Consider the following 14,648-nt stretch of genomic DNA (forward strand, 5'->3'; position numbering starts at 1 on the left):
ACCATCATACAACACGTAGTAAGCTAACTCCAACAGTAAGGTCACTTACCTCGATGGTCTTGGTTGAAGTCACTCACAACGAGCTAATCCCAGCGGTTAAATACGTCCTATGATAACCACATAAAAACTTAGGAACCTTTCATAACATACCCTAGCTAAACCTCATGCTATTTATCAAAGTAAACCCCCGACCTAATCTGTCTTTAAAGTTTAGGAACCATACTGACCTCAGATGGTAAAACTAAGGGCAGAAACAGCTTTAGAAGGGCAAAAAACCTTGGAATCGATATATTCTAGTGATACCTTGCCGCTAAGCCTAGTTGCCAAGCCGGCCAACTAAGCCGCCAAGTCGAGCTGCAGGAATTGACGGAACCGAGCCGTTTTCGTACATGTGCGAGCCGACCCGCACTATGTATGCGTGTGAAGCTGTCGGAGCTGCTGGGTGTGCGTCTGCAGCTCGACCCTATTCCAAAAACCTTGCCTTCCTTACCCGATTCTTCCTCCGAAGAGCAACCCCAAGGTTCCGGAGGAAAGTTTTGAGAGAAAACCGTTTTCAAGGAAGGTAAAAGGTTGGGCATAGGAAACTCAGAGATATAATGTTTCTATTAGGTAATAAAAGTCCAACACGAATCCTTCCGGGGAGATTACATTTAATTATTTATTTTATTTTTAGGTAATAACTTCTTTGTTGAAAATTACACCTTTTCGGATCATAATAAATGATAACATAATATCTTTTCATATATAGAAATAAAAATAACAATCAACTAAATAAGGCAAAAATGGAAAATCTAAATAGTTACATAAAGAGTACTCCAAAACTGCTTCTAATCAATCCATTGTTGTTGTTACAATTTATTTTACTGAATTTACCACTATATGTTTGAATTAAATCTCATTTTCAGGAGAAGAGGACGATATAAATCTCTATTCGAAAACAAATCGCAACACAATTGAAGAAAAGAAGATCATGCAAATTCTCAGTCTTTTGTTGTTTGTGTCTCATTTTCAAGAGTAAGTCTATTTGCTTTTTTTACGTAGTTTATTTTTATTGTATCAAGAATACGAGTAAAAATCCATATGATAGAGAGTAGAAATAAATTGGGTAAGAAATTGAGTAGAATTTCAAAATTGTGAAACTAAAAATGAAAAAATTCAATAAAATTTTTTATTTGAAAGATATTTCTATAAGAAAGTTTGAATTGATGGACAATCCTTCAAATCCACCTCTTCAGCCTCATTGCAAATCTAAAGACGAAGATTTAGGTTAGTAGAGAATATATATATATCTACATACGGTCGTTTGTATTTTAAGTTTTGAAATTTAAAAAACAAAAAATAAAACTATTTAATTTTTACATAACATTTATTAGGTTTTTAATGGTTTTATTTTCGTATTTTAATGTTTTTATTGTCGTATACTTCTTAAAATTTATATGTATATATTTATCTTAGTTTTGGTGTATCTAACCTAAAATTTTGGATTGGCTATGGACTTAAGCGTGCATATCGTCAATCTAAGATCCCAATTCAATTGGGACTTTAAGGAGAATTTTTTTTTCAAACGACATTGGTTTGGTGTGACTTTGAGAGAAAATTAGGGCATGCTTCATTCGAGGTTTTCTGGTAAGAAAAGGGAACATGGCTTTCTGATCGATGGGGTAATGAAAGATGCATATGATTGGCAGATAGTAATTAATAATCCTCTAAACAAATTTGAGTTCTTGCACGCATGGAAAAATGGTTGTTCTCAACCTTATTAAATAATGATCTAAGTTAGTGGATGAAAATGTCGCATCTTTATTGGTTTTGTGGAACAAACCTTTGTGAGAACAACCCATAAGTATTTTTCTTCAATCTAGCATGGACAATTGGATTCACGAGAATTCTCTCAACTCATCATGATTTTCATTCCTTCCACCGGGACTTTTGTTTTTATTTTTAACTATTACATAAACAATTTGATACACCATAAAATATATCTAATTTATATATTATTAAAGTTTATCAATTGATGTACTTAAAGTGCATTTTAAATGACTACAAGAATTAAAAAAATTTAGATTATATATCGAGTACAATCGATTACTTATTTTCTAACGACTCTAATTTTCCATTAAAAAATAAGGTCCCAACGACATGCATGTCATGATTACCAAGTGTAGAAATCCTTTAAAATAATTTACTAAAACAATGCTATGGACTCAGAGATTCATAAAAAACCATTTAAACCAACAAATATCGAAATCAAAATACAATAATTTAAAATAATGCAACACACTTATCAAATCTAAGGGCTACTACATCAAATGCAAATGCAACTACCTTGACCTTGACTTCACTTCCATCGTCTCCACAAGAACACCGTTATTCATACATTGTTGGCTTACCTTTACCTAAAAAAGAAGTAGCACGTGACTTGAGTATTTAAAAATACTTAGTACGTAACCCCCACTATTCAAGTTAAAAAATGCAATTACATACAATCATGGTGAGATATGTCTTTTCTTAAGACATCCTGACCTTATTCTCTACTTCAAGTTCGAGTAAGGTTTGATGTGTAGTACTTTTCTATACACGAAACACACATGCGCACATGGATTGATATGGATATCAACCCAAGGGAAAGTATGGAACGGATTACCTTGATGATCAAGATCAAAAGTAAAGAAAACTCGTTTCTAAACTTGTGATTCGAATCACTCCACAAGAGGTTTAATCAATACAACTTGAATGACTCTACATGCAAGTTCTAAACACAAGAATTTGCAAAGAAAGTTTAGCTCTCAACAAAGCTAAAATAGAACTTCTATTCTTAATTCCAAAATCTGATGTCTAATCAAAGAAAAGAAAGCTTTATATAGCGTTTACAACCTTAACCTATATCATACATAACTCCCAAATTAAATGGGTATTTCTCATTTACTAGCCCATTATTGAACCTCAAATGTGCTAGTAAATGAGAAATACCCCTAACCTCCATATTAAAATGGCTAGTTAATGGTGGAATATAGTAACCTAGGTGGGTTACAATATAACCTTAACTCCTATATTTAAAACTAGCTTAAATATGACAAACAAATAGTTAAACTATAATTAAATAATACAATTAATAAAATGTGCTTATTAGTCATCCTTGGACTAGTTTCATAAATAGCAGAGTTCATTAAATGCAACTTAAAGTGCATTTAATTCATCTCTTTCTTGAACCTCAACTTTGCACAACATATAAGGGAGGTCTCCAACGTCTTCTAGAATTTCCTTTGATGAGCTCACCATAGCTTGAATATAACTGTATAAAGTTTGTTGTAGCTTCTTGACTCTCGTCCTTGTAATTGGACCTTGAGGTATGGAAATTTCTTGGTCGTGGTTCATATCATGGATCCATTAAGTGAGCTCGTATACATACCTCATGGGTCAGATGGCAGGCTAACGAACAATAACGTTGCCAGAAACTACAAAGGGAAAGGAGCATGCATATCATAGTGTACATAATAAGAAAGTGTACACATGTCTACTAATCATAACGAGAAAGTCTCTCGATGTATTTGACATGCGAAATGAATGAGGTCCTATAGTTTCAAATGATGATACATAGTTATGATGCAAATCATACATCCATTTTATTTTTCATGACATACAATTCCTATGAGACATACATACGTCTACTGGAAAAATATTTTATCGTTAATATACATGGTTTATGAGTGTCTCATAGGCACAACGTGAACATGTTAACATAATACGAGTGGTGTAATATGTGAAGGTTCAAGCATTATATATCATTCATATCGCAACGTAGATTCATAACATATATTTCATTCATATCATAACATAAAATGTAACACCCCTAAGTTTCTTAAGCTAATTAGTGACGTCAACTCATGCCTGCTTAAATCATAAATGCGGAAGTTCATAATAGACATTTTTAAAATAAGGTCATGGACTTACATAATCAATTCAAAACATGAAATTCAACCGTTTTAAAGGAAAATCAAGCTTGACACAAACACCTAACAAAATTGACTGAAATCCAATATGTCCTATCATGTACTAACTTAAAGTTCAAGAAATTCAAAACATTCAACTGCCCTATTCTTGTCTACTCTGACTTCCATGGCCTGCCCAACGTTCACCTTCATCAGTTCATAAGATCTTTACCTTTACCGGAGAGATTAAGTAAGTACGTGGCTTGAGTATTTTATAAAATACTCAATAAGTGACCCAACTGTTGGAGTTCAATACATAAACACATGCAATATATGAGTGAGGCCTATCTTTTATAAACATTGATGATGTTAATATAACACATGCGGAAGCAATTTGAATCTTTGGCACTTTTAGAAAATCAATTATAGTAAATAATTAGCATGTTCATAAGTATTAAAACATAATGAGTTTGAATACTAACCTTTTGTAGTTCAAATAACTTTTTCCTCACGAACCGGTTTCGAACCACCACTAGTGTCTTCTCCAATATCCTCCGGCCTTAGAACGGGATTGTGGAATCCAGTGAGTGACTAAACTTGGGAGGGATTTTGTATATGTGAAGAGAGTGTTTGTGAGAGGTTTTTCTCAAGGTTTTTCACCGAGAAGACCTTTCAGGTACCATGATCACTCTATTTATAGAGTCATGTTTGCATGTTCATGCAAATGCAAATTTGAGATCACCAAATTTTGACACTCAAAATTCTACTCAAATGTTTGTGATTATATGGCAAGCATATATGTTTGAGTCAACCAAATTTTGACACTCAAAATTACACTCAAACTTGTGGGGTTTATTTGGCAAGCATGCAAGTTTAGTTAAACAAAATTTTGACACCTCAAAATTCCACTAACATGGATTTTTCCATTAAATGAAGTCAACATTTTGACTTTCTTCATTTTAATTCAACAATTCATTTGAATAATTAATTTCAAATTAAAGTAATATTAAATCATTAATTAAACTATTTAATTAATATTTAATATTAATTCAAATGCCAATCCCAATCAATTCCGACACATAATTGATTAAGATATTTAAATCTTATTTAAATATCTCATATTCTTTTTTTTTTGTTTAATTCGTAAATAAAACAAATATGTGGTTAAATATATCGTATATATGTAGCGCATATTCCCTAATTTGAATTCGAACACTTCGAACTCACTAGTCACACTGTTCTATTGTTTAGTCCGATATGAGCTAGCAGAGGGACTTAATGGACCTATAGATCATGGGCTCCAATGATCAAAGATTAACCGGTTAAACTCATTAACCTTGTTAATCAACAACACTCGTTAACTACTAGGACACTCTACTATAGCCTAGTAGTTGCACTCCCCTCATTATAGATATATTTCTGTCCATTTGATATAACCATGATTAGTAAGTCGATCCTTCACAGGTTGTTTGTAGCTAAAGCTTGGTCAATTAGCCATTTAACCCCTAAAGTTGTATATTGTTCCTTATGTCCCACCGATCCTCTTATGAAAAATTGGTTTGTGGTCCAACCAGTAAACTGAATCCCTCTCAGGCCAATGAGTGGGTGGGGCTCCTTGTTCAAGACCTGGAGTCAGTACTTAAGTGAACTACCTCTCTTCTATCCCTAAAAGTGGGTAGGAGCGAATTCCATCTTGCACCCCACGTCCCCAGTATTCACCCAGTCTTACCCCTGAAATGGGAGGCCTATTGAGTCGGCAAACTCGAGCCACTCTCACCCATGCAAATCTAAGGATAATTTCGAATAAACAGTAGTTCATGGTTAGCTCAGGATTAAGATCGAGTTACCTAGGTCATCGAATGAAAAGAAAATCAATCTCAACAGTAAACGACATTATAAAGTGAGAGTGGTTTTCTTCATGGTCCGATCTTATGCAATACTCATTGCATAGGGCGCCCCCACTCACATGTCTCCACATGTACAATTTAGTGATCACATTGTTTATAACATATATAAAAGTAGGCTGCATCCATAGTGTCCCCCAGAATAAGGTACTCAGCCTTATCCTTATACTGTAGATCATTTTGACTATATACTCGAACTTGATTCACTCTTATGTCTCTACATATTGTTCAAGTAATCATACTATAGCCAGAGTGTTCTTAGTTTATTGGATTTAGATTAATGATCGTAAAGTTCACTCTATTCAATAACAATCTTTACTGAATAAACAACAATAATAACTTTATTGAAAATAGAATATGTTTTTGTTTACAAACTATTAGTTTTAGGACATAAAACCCAACAGTTTGGTCTCTAACAATAACAATTTTTATTTGCCTTGTATGTTTCAATCTCTTTTACAAGAATTTGAGAATGTGTTCCAAGATGAAGTACCTAAAGGACTACCTCTCATTAGAGATATTGAACATAAAATAGATTTCATAACAGGTTCAATCATTCCTAATAGGCCAGCTTATAGAGAAAACCCAACTGAGACTAACGAAATTCAAAGGCAAGTTGGGGAGCTCATGGAGAAGGGCTATATACGAGAGAGTTTGAGTCCACATTCTCTACCAGTCTTATTGATGCCAAAGAAAGATGGAACGTGGCACATGTGCGTGGATTCTTGAGCCATCAACAAAATCACGGTAAAGTATCGACGTCCTATTCCTAGGCTAGACCATATACTTGATGAATTGCATGGTTCATATCTATTTACAAAGATTGATTTGAAATCTGGATATCATTAAATGAGAAGGCATATAGAAGATGAATGAAAAAGAGCTTTCAAGACTAAGGCTGGATTGTATGAATGACTTGTTATGCCTTTTGGGTTAACTAATGCTCCTAGTACATTTATGTGCTTAATGAATCACGTTTTGAGAGAATATTTAGGAAAGCATGTTGTTGTACATTATGATGGTATTTTAATTTATTCAAAGAATTTGTATGACCATGTGAAGCATGCTAGGTAAGTTTTGATTATGCTTAGGAAAGAGAAACTTTATGCTAATTTTAATAAGGGTAGTTTTTTCATGGAAAAAATTAACTTTCTTGGCTCCATAGTTGGTCAAAATGGAGTACAAGTAACTTCTTGCTTTGAAGCTGAAGGAATCCTGAATTAAAAGAGACCGTAGATAGGATTTTGAAACTTACCCCTAATTTGAGCCTAAAACAGATTTTCTTCAATTGGGCTTGTTCTTGAGGTTATTTCTCTTCGTTGTCTTCTATGGAAACATTCCTTGGAGGTGCAATTGGGATCGTCCTTGCTTGACGTATTCTCGTGTATTCTCAGATTAAAATTTTGAGTTTTCCTTGAAGCTCTTCAATGACGAATTGGACTGGGAGAATGGTTTCTAGGCACTTTCAGCATGGTGAGAACAAGTTTGAATCGAAATGGTGTAGAATTGCTCTCGAATTTGGAAGAAATCTGAGAGTAGGAGACCCAAAATCTAAACGCTTATTGCCTACTAGTGGGAGCTCGATTCTTGTTCCAAACTATTGTCTAAACGCTTATGAACAACATAGTGGAAAATAGATAACATTAGTTTAAATAAAAATAAAGTAGTGCCCTGATCTAACCTAAGGATCATTAAAAATAACATGAATGCAAGGACCCAAAATTTTGTTCCTTGGCCTTCAATGCAACGTTGTCATCCGTAAATGGGTATCTTACCTTTACTTTAAAATAAGAGTAGCATGTGGTTTGAGTACTTTAATAAATACTCAGTGAGTAATCCCACTGTTAGGGTCGGAATATGAATCACGTGTAATATAGTGGGACCTATCCTTTCATAAATACATTGTGGCATGGGCTTGGGCTTTGCTTTTCAATCCGAGAAGAGTTGAATATGTTGTACTTCCGTACACACGACCCATGAATGTGCACATTCACCACCAGGTGGGTTGGTATAAGAGTACTCTGTGGGTCTGCCTCGTCGAGCTTGTGCACACTCACACTACCAAATACCATGAAGGGAAAAGACCCGCATAATATCATAAGGAACATAAATATTGTAAGGTATGTGTCTGTACTTATCATAATGGGGAAGTATCCCGATGCACGTCCCATATAAAATACATGAGAGCCCTAACATTAAAACACGACATAACGTTCCTATGAGACATACATACTTGATTCTTGTCATATTGTTCATGATTAACAATACATAGTGATATGAACCAAGAGACATCAATCATACAATATACTTCAATGAAGATGTGAAGAAAAGGTTGTCAATTTAGAGTAATTTAGAGTTATTGTATTTTAAGACATTTTATTTACTTTATAGGTTACATTTACATAATGGCTAATTATGGTCATTAAGTATGAATGTTACGGAATGCCTTTAATAGTTTCATTTTGAGGCTATATAAAGCCATGTATGTTGTATTTGTAAGAAGACTTGAAAAATATAGTAAAATGAGCATTTGTGCTTTCTTTAGCCAATGGATAAGTTTCTTTGCAATTCTATGTAGTTTAAGTTGCATGTAGAATCATTCAAGCTCGACATGATCAATCTTGCTTGTGGAGTGATTCGAATCTCAATCAAGTGTTTTTGCGTTGAGATATTTGATCAACAAGAATCATTCAAGCTAGACATGATCGATCTTGCTTGTGGAGTGATTCGAATCTCAAACAATGTTCTTGCCTTGAGATATTCGATCAACAAGGTAATCCGAATCTTTGTAGTTGATTCCTTATCTTATCATTTGGTATCAGAGCTTTAGGCTCGAGATCGGATATATGTTTCCTTTGCGTTTCTTCTCAATTTGATTTTATTTATTTTCATCTTTTTAGTTTTCAATCGACCTAGAGTTTAAAATTCAATCTTTGCTCTATTTAAAATTTTGAGAGGTGAGAATGAGAGCTTCATTTGTGTAACTGAGTGTAAAAAGAGTGTCCTAAAATTTTCTTGAGTGTATACTCGCGAGAGAGTGTTGTGAGGTCCTTCGTATTTCCATAACTTATTTTTGGAAGCAAAGTTTCACAAATAGATTCGAGGACGAATCCTCTTGAAGAAGTGGAGAATGATATGAACCAAGAGACATCAATCATACAATATATTTCAATGAAGATGTGAAGAAAAGGTTTTCAAAATTATCAAAAGATATTTCAATTCATGCTACATTGAAGAAGAATAAAGTTTGATTGTTGTAAATTTTCGGTGGGTTACAATTTAGAGTAATTTAGAGTTATTGTATTTTAAGACATTTTATTTACTTTATAGGGTACATTTACATAATGGCTAATTATGGTCATTAAGTATGAATGTTACGGAATGCTTTAATAGTTTAATTTTGAGGCTCTATAAAGCCATGTATGTTATATTTGTAAGCAGACTTGGAAAATATAGTAAAAGAAGCATTTGTGCTCTTCTTTAGCCAATGGCTAAGTTTCTTTGCAATTCTATGTAGTTTAGGTTGCATGTAGAATCATTCAAGCTCGACATGATCAATCTTGCTTGTGGAGTGATTCGAATCTCAATCAAGTGTTCTTTTGTTGAGATATTTGATCAACAAGAATCATTGAAGCTAGACATGATCGATCTTGCTTGTGGAGTGATTCGAATCTCAAACAATGTTCTTGCCTTGAGATATTCGATCAACAAGGTTGTAATGACTCTAAATTTCCACATACTCAAAGTCGCTACTAACGTCTCATGCTCATCTATAATGCGGAAATATAACTCTTACATGAACATAATTGATAACTTAAATTTCAAAAAAAACGTTTAAAACAACTTCTTCTCTGAAAAACACAGCCATGGTCTTACGTGTTTAAATATGAAATACTCAAATTTAGAGAAAACAAAAACAAATACAAAATAGTTTAAAACAATCAAATGCAAAACAACCTATTCTAACTTAAGACTAGAAATTTAAATAAGAGTCTACCCTATGCACGTGCCACAGTCTCTACTCGCGATGCCGCTATCCTCCGTACAAGTGTGCCTTGCCTTTACCTGAAAAATGAAGTGGCACATGGCCTGAGTATTTCAGAGAATACTCAGTAACTGGCCCCACTATAGGGGGCCATGCAAATGCAAACACATGCAATCATGATTTAGGGACCTATCTCTAATCATCTTAGGGGTGGCCTCCAGTCTCGGACAAATTGGATGTGTAGTACTTCCCTACACACGACTCACACGTGCGAGTGTGAATCCCTAGGGAGCTCGCACACCCCCTGGACCCTCTGGTCAAGCTAATCTGTAGCGACGTCCGGAGGTCAGCGGAACCCCATAGTGTCATGCACCTCATGAACACCCTCATCTGTGTGCTTTCGCACCTATGCGCATACGCGCTCATCATACGGTGCGCGTCCGCACTCATCATCTCTAAGGGAAGTAGCTCTATGCTTATGAACATACAATATGCATGAAGTCCCTCTAAATCCATCATAATGTCTCTTCTGACACAACCCTCTAGTCTCATCTCTTTGTTACTCTAGGTAACACATACTCGTGGATATTTATATTAATATCATTTTCACACTCTTAGGGTTGTGTCCTATGTCGATCTAACGACATGATGCAATATGGCACTCATCATCATATAGCATGCTCAATATGGAAAACATCATCATATTAAGGTAAACGTCACGCAATCATCATACTCATCATATTGCCACAAAGTGCATCAAACATATCAAGTACGACATTCATCAAAATATATATATACTGAGCACATCATCAGGTTTCATAACCCACACATCATCATAAGTCATACATCATCATAACTCATATACCGCATCGTACGACATAGTTCATACAACATCGTAACTCATACAATTTTTAGCCTATCCTATAGTAAGGACACTTACCTGGTTGGTCTTAGCTGAAGATTCCCTAATTTAATTAACGTAAGCTCCTGTTCCTCGTGAGCTGCTTCAAAGGTTGCTAGAGTTCGCTTCATATCGAACTGTTTGTCACCTTTCATTTGTATTTCACATTTTAATTAATAATCCAACTAACAATGTGAAATACAGCTCTAAACCGGTCTTAGTAAAAATCAAATTCCACGTTTTCATTGTTTCTAAATTTTGGTTGGGCAGTAAAACTTAAATTGAAAATATGTCAATATTATTTCATGCTGCTTCCATCATTAAATCAAACTATGGTTTGTTATAATATTATATTAATAATTTCTCACATCTTCCATTTTCTTCTCTATGTTGTACCACTTTATTTCTATTCTCTCTATCGTCTTTTCCTTTCATATAAATCATGCAATTATAAAACAATATTCAATCAATTCTGTTTTCTTTTCCTCCCAGTATGACTATCAATTAACAGAAGCCATTTTTAATTTTTTTTTTCTTCTCTTTCCTATTATCTTAACCGAACACATTTTGAATCTATTCTGTTTTCTTCTCTTTCCTCTTTCAATCTATTACGTTTTCTCCTCTTTCCTAAAACTACTATCATTAAGAATTTTCAATCTAGTCTGTTTTCTTCTCTTTCGTAACAATGATGATTACATTTAGATGCAATTGACAAAACCATTTTCAATCAATTTTGATTTTCTATCAGATATCCAAAAATCTAAATAATTGAAAAAGAGATCTCAGATAACTTTTTAATTTTGATTTTCAATCCGATATCCAAAAATCTAAATAATTGAAAAAGAGATCTAAGATAACTTTTCAATCTCTGTCAAAAGATAAAAGAAAAGGAGATTTAACTTAGCCATAACTTTTCTATCTCTTTCCATTCCTATTAAATCTGCTTGAATGGAAGGCCGTCTCCAATTCTTCTCTCCCAGAATCTGTGATCTTTCCTTTGTTTTTTTCCTCAGATTTTTTTGTCTTCCCAAAATCTGCCATTTTTTTTTTCTATTTAGTTTTTTTGTTTGCAGATCATTTACAGTTGGGGAGATATTTGGGGAAGGTGGAGAGTCCATAATTTACTTTTTTTTTCCTTTTTTTAATTATTATTTACTTATTTTTATTATTATTCTCTTTTTTGGGTCGATACAAAGGTAATCCAAATCTTATTCCCCTGCTAGTTGATTCCTTATCTTATCGCATAGGCATAGGGTGTACTAAACATATATAGAAGTATCTCGATGTACGTGGTATACAAAATGCATGAGGTCTCATAACATTAAAGCATGACATATATTCATGGCACTAGTCATACCTCAAATCAATTCACAGCAACTTGTATGATTCATTTCATATTTTTAATAATTAACAATACATTATTTTCTAATGTCTCATAGTCTTAGAATAGTGTATATTACTTCATACCGTAACTTGTATGCAACATATCGTATATCATAGCATATACATAACATAGTATATGTCATACAATCATAAAACACGACATGTGCAGGGGCCACAGGTAGCAAATGTCCATTCCCTGTCATCATCCCAACCATCTATTTCATTCTCCATTTCCACAAAATTCTCTATTTATTTGTGTGGGGATAAGGGTAAGAGATTCATCGTAAGGAAGTGGCAGGGATCGGATAACCCATGGAGAATTTTAGTGGGTTTTAAATCCAAGAGTGAGTCTCAGAGGAAAAGGCCAAGAGTGTTAAAGATTTTTGGCCAAGCATCTTTATAGGAACAATGACGTTTTATGGGTTAGGAAACCGTGGCATTCTAATGTCTATATTTAGTTTTAGAAGACGTTATAAATACATTTATTATTACTAGTGTAAAACGGTAAAGCAGAGCAGAGAAAAAAAGAAAAGAAACAGAGAAGCAATAGAAATTTTGTGTGTGTGAGATTTAATTAACAAATTTATGAGTTTTCTTTAACAAATTTGTATCAAGCCAATGGCGAATGTGACGGGTCAAATGCCCCTACCGCGACTAACGAAGAAAAACTACGAGAATTGGAGCATTCATATGAAAGATTTTCTCGGTTCTCAAGATGCATGGGAGGTGGTCGAAGAAGGGTTAGAAGAACCAAAAGATACCACGGGTGATACAGCGGCATGAAACAAGGCATTAAAAGAGGTGCGATCAAAGGATAAGGGGGCACTATACATGTTGTTCCGAGTTGTTGACGAGTCAGGCTTTGAGAAGCTTGCCAGTGCAACTACTTCAAAAGAAGCGTGAGACACTTTACGAAAAGTGTTCAAAGGAATCGACCAAGTCAAGCAAGTGCGTCTCCAAACTCTTTGTGGCAAGTCGGAGAGCATGAAGATGAGGGAGTCAGAAAGTGTATCTGACTACATCACACATGTACAAGCTGTGGTAACCAACTCAACTGAAATGGAGAAATGTTAGCCGAGACGCGGATTTTGGAGAAGATTTTAAGGTCATTAACAAACAACTTTGAGAATGTTTTATGCGCGATAGAAGAGTTAAAGGACCTAACGACGTTCACAGTCGACGAGCTTGCCAGTTCTCTTGAGGCACACGAGCAATGTAAGAAGGAGAAGGAGAAAACACTCGATAGAGCACTTCAAACCAAGGCGTCAATCAAAGATGAAAAGGTACTCTACTCTAAAAAATTTGAAGGTAGAGGTTTTGGTCGTGAAAGTAGTAAAAATGGTCATGGTGGTCAAGGCAGCAGTCATGAAGAATACTATAAGAAGAAGGGACAGTCGAGCCAAGCAAATTTGCGTGGAAAAGGACGCAGTCGAGGAAAATGTGGCCGATCAATTTACTCCGACATTCAATGCTACAAATGTCACAAATATCGTCACTATGCGAACGATTGTAACTCAGAAAAATGTTACAACTGTGGCAGAGGGGCATTTTGTAAATAATTGTCGAGCTGATAAAAAGGTTGAAGAAACAATCAACCTAGCCTTGGATGACGCAACAAACGAAGGTCTTCTCTTGATGGCCAAAATGAAGATCTGAAAGCGAAAGAACACGGCAGAGCAAAAGATGATGGTAGTAGTTGTGAGGCGGTGGAAGCCGTTGGAAACGAGAGGATACGCAGCGGATTTGTCAAAATCGCGATATCGGAGACGAGAAAATCGAAGAAGGAATCTGGATTGAACACGCGATCGGCGAACGAGCCAAAGAAACTTCCAGATCATCAGAAGGAGAACAGAGATTTAGAGCAACAACCAAAATCTACCGTGGATAAATCTGTTGAGAAGTCACAGTTGCAGACGTTGAAATCGTTGAACGAACGCCTTTTGAAGGAGAAAGTAGAGATTGAAAAAGAAAAGAATGCTTTTAGAAATGGAGATTGAAAGGTTAGATATATCGTATATATGTAGTGCATATTCCCTAATTTGAATTCGAATACTTCGAACTCACTCATCACACTGCTCTATTGTTTAGTCCGATATGAGCTAGCAGAGGGACCTAATGGACCTATAGATCTTGGGCTCCAACGATCCAAGATTAATCGGTTAAACTCATTAACCTGGTTAACCAACATTCGTTAACTACTAGAACACTTCACTATAGCCTAGTAGTTGCACTCCCCTCACTATAGATATATTTCTGTCCATTTCATATAACCATGATTAGTAAGTCGATCCTTCACAGGTTGTTCGTAACTAGAGCTGGGTCAATTTACCATTTTACCCCTGAAGTACTTCTTGTTCCTTATGTCTCACTGATCCTCTAATGAACAATTGGTTTGTGGTCCAACCAGTAAACCGAATCCCTCTCAGGCCAATGAGAGAGTGGGGCCCCTTGTTCAAGACCTGGAGTTAGTGCTTAAGGGAACTACCTCTCTTCTATCCCTAAAAGTGGGTAGGAGTAAATTCCGTCCTGCACCCCACGTCCCCAGC

Source organism: Cucurbita moschata, unplaced genomic scaffold (genome assembly GCF_002738365.1).
Source record: "Cucurbita moschata cultivar Rifu unplaced genomic scaffold, Cmos_1.0 Cmo_Scf00114, whole genome shotgun sequence".
Taxonomy (NCBI): Eukaryota; Viridiplantae; Streptophyta; class Magnoliopsida; order Cucurbitales; family Cucurbitaceae; genus Cucurbita; species Cucurbita moschata.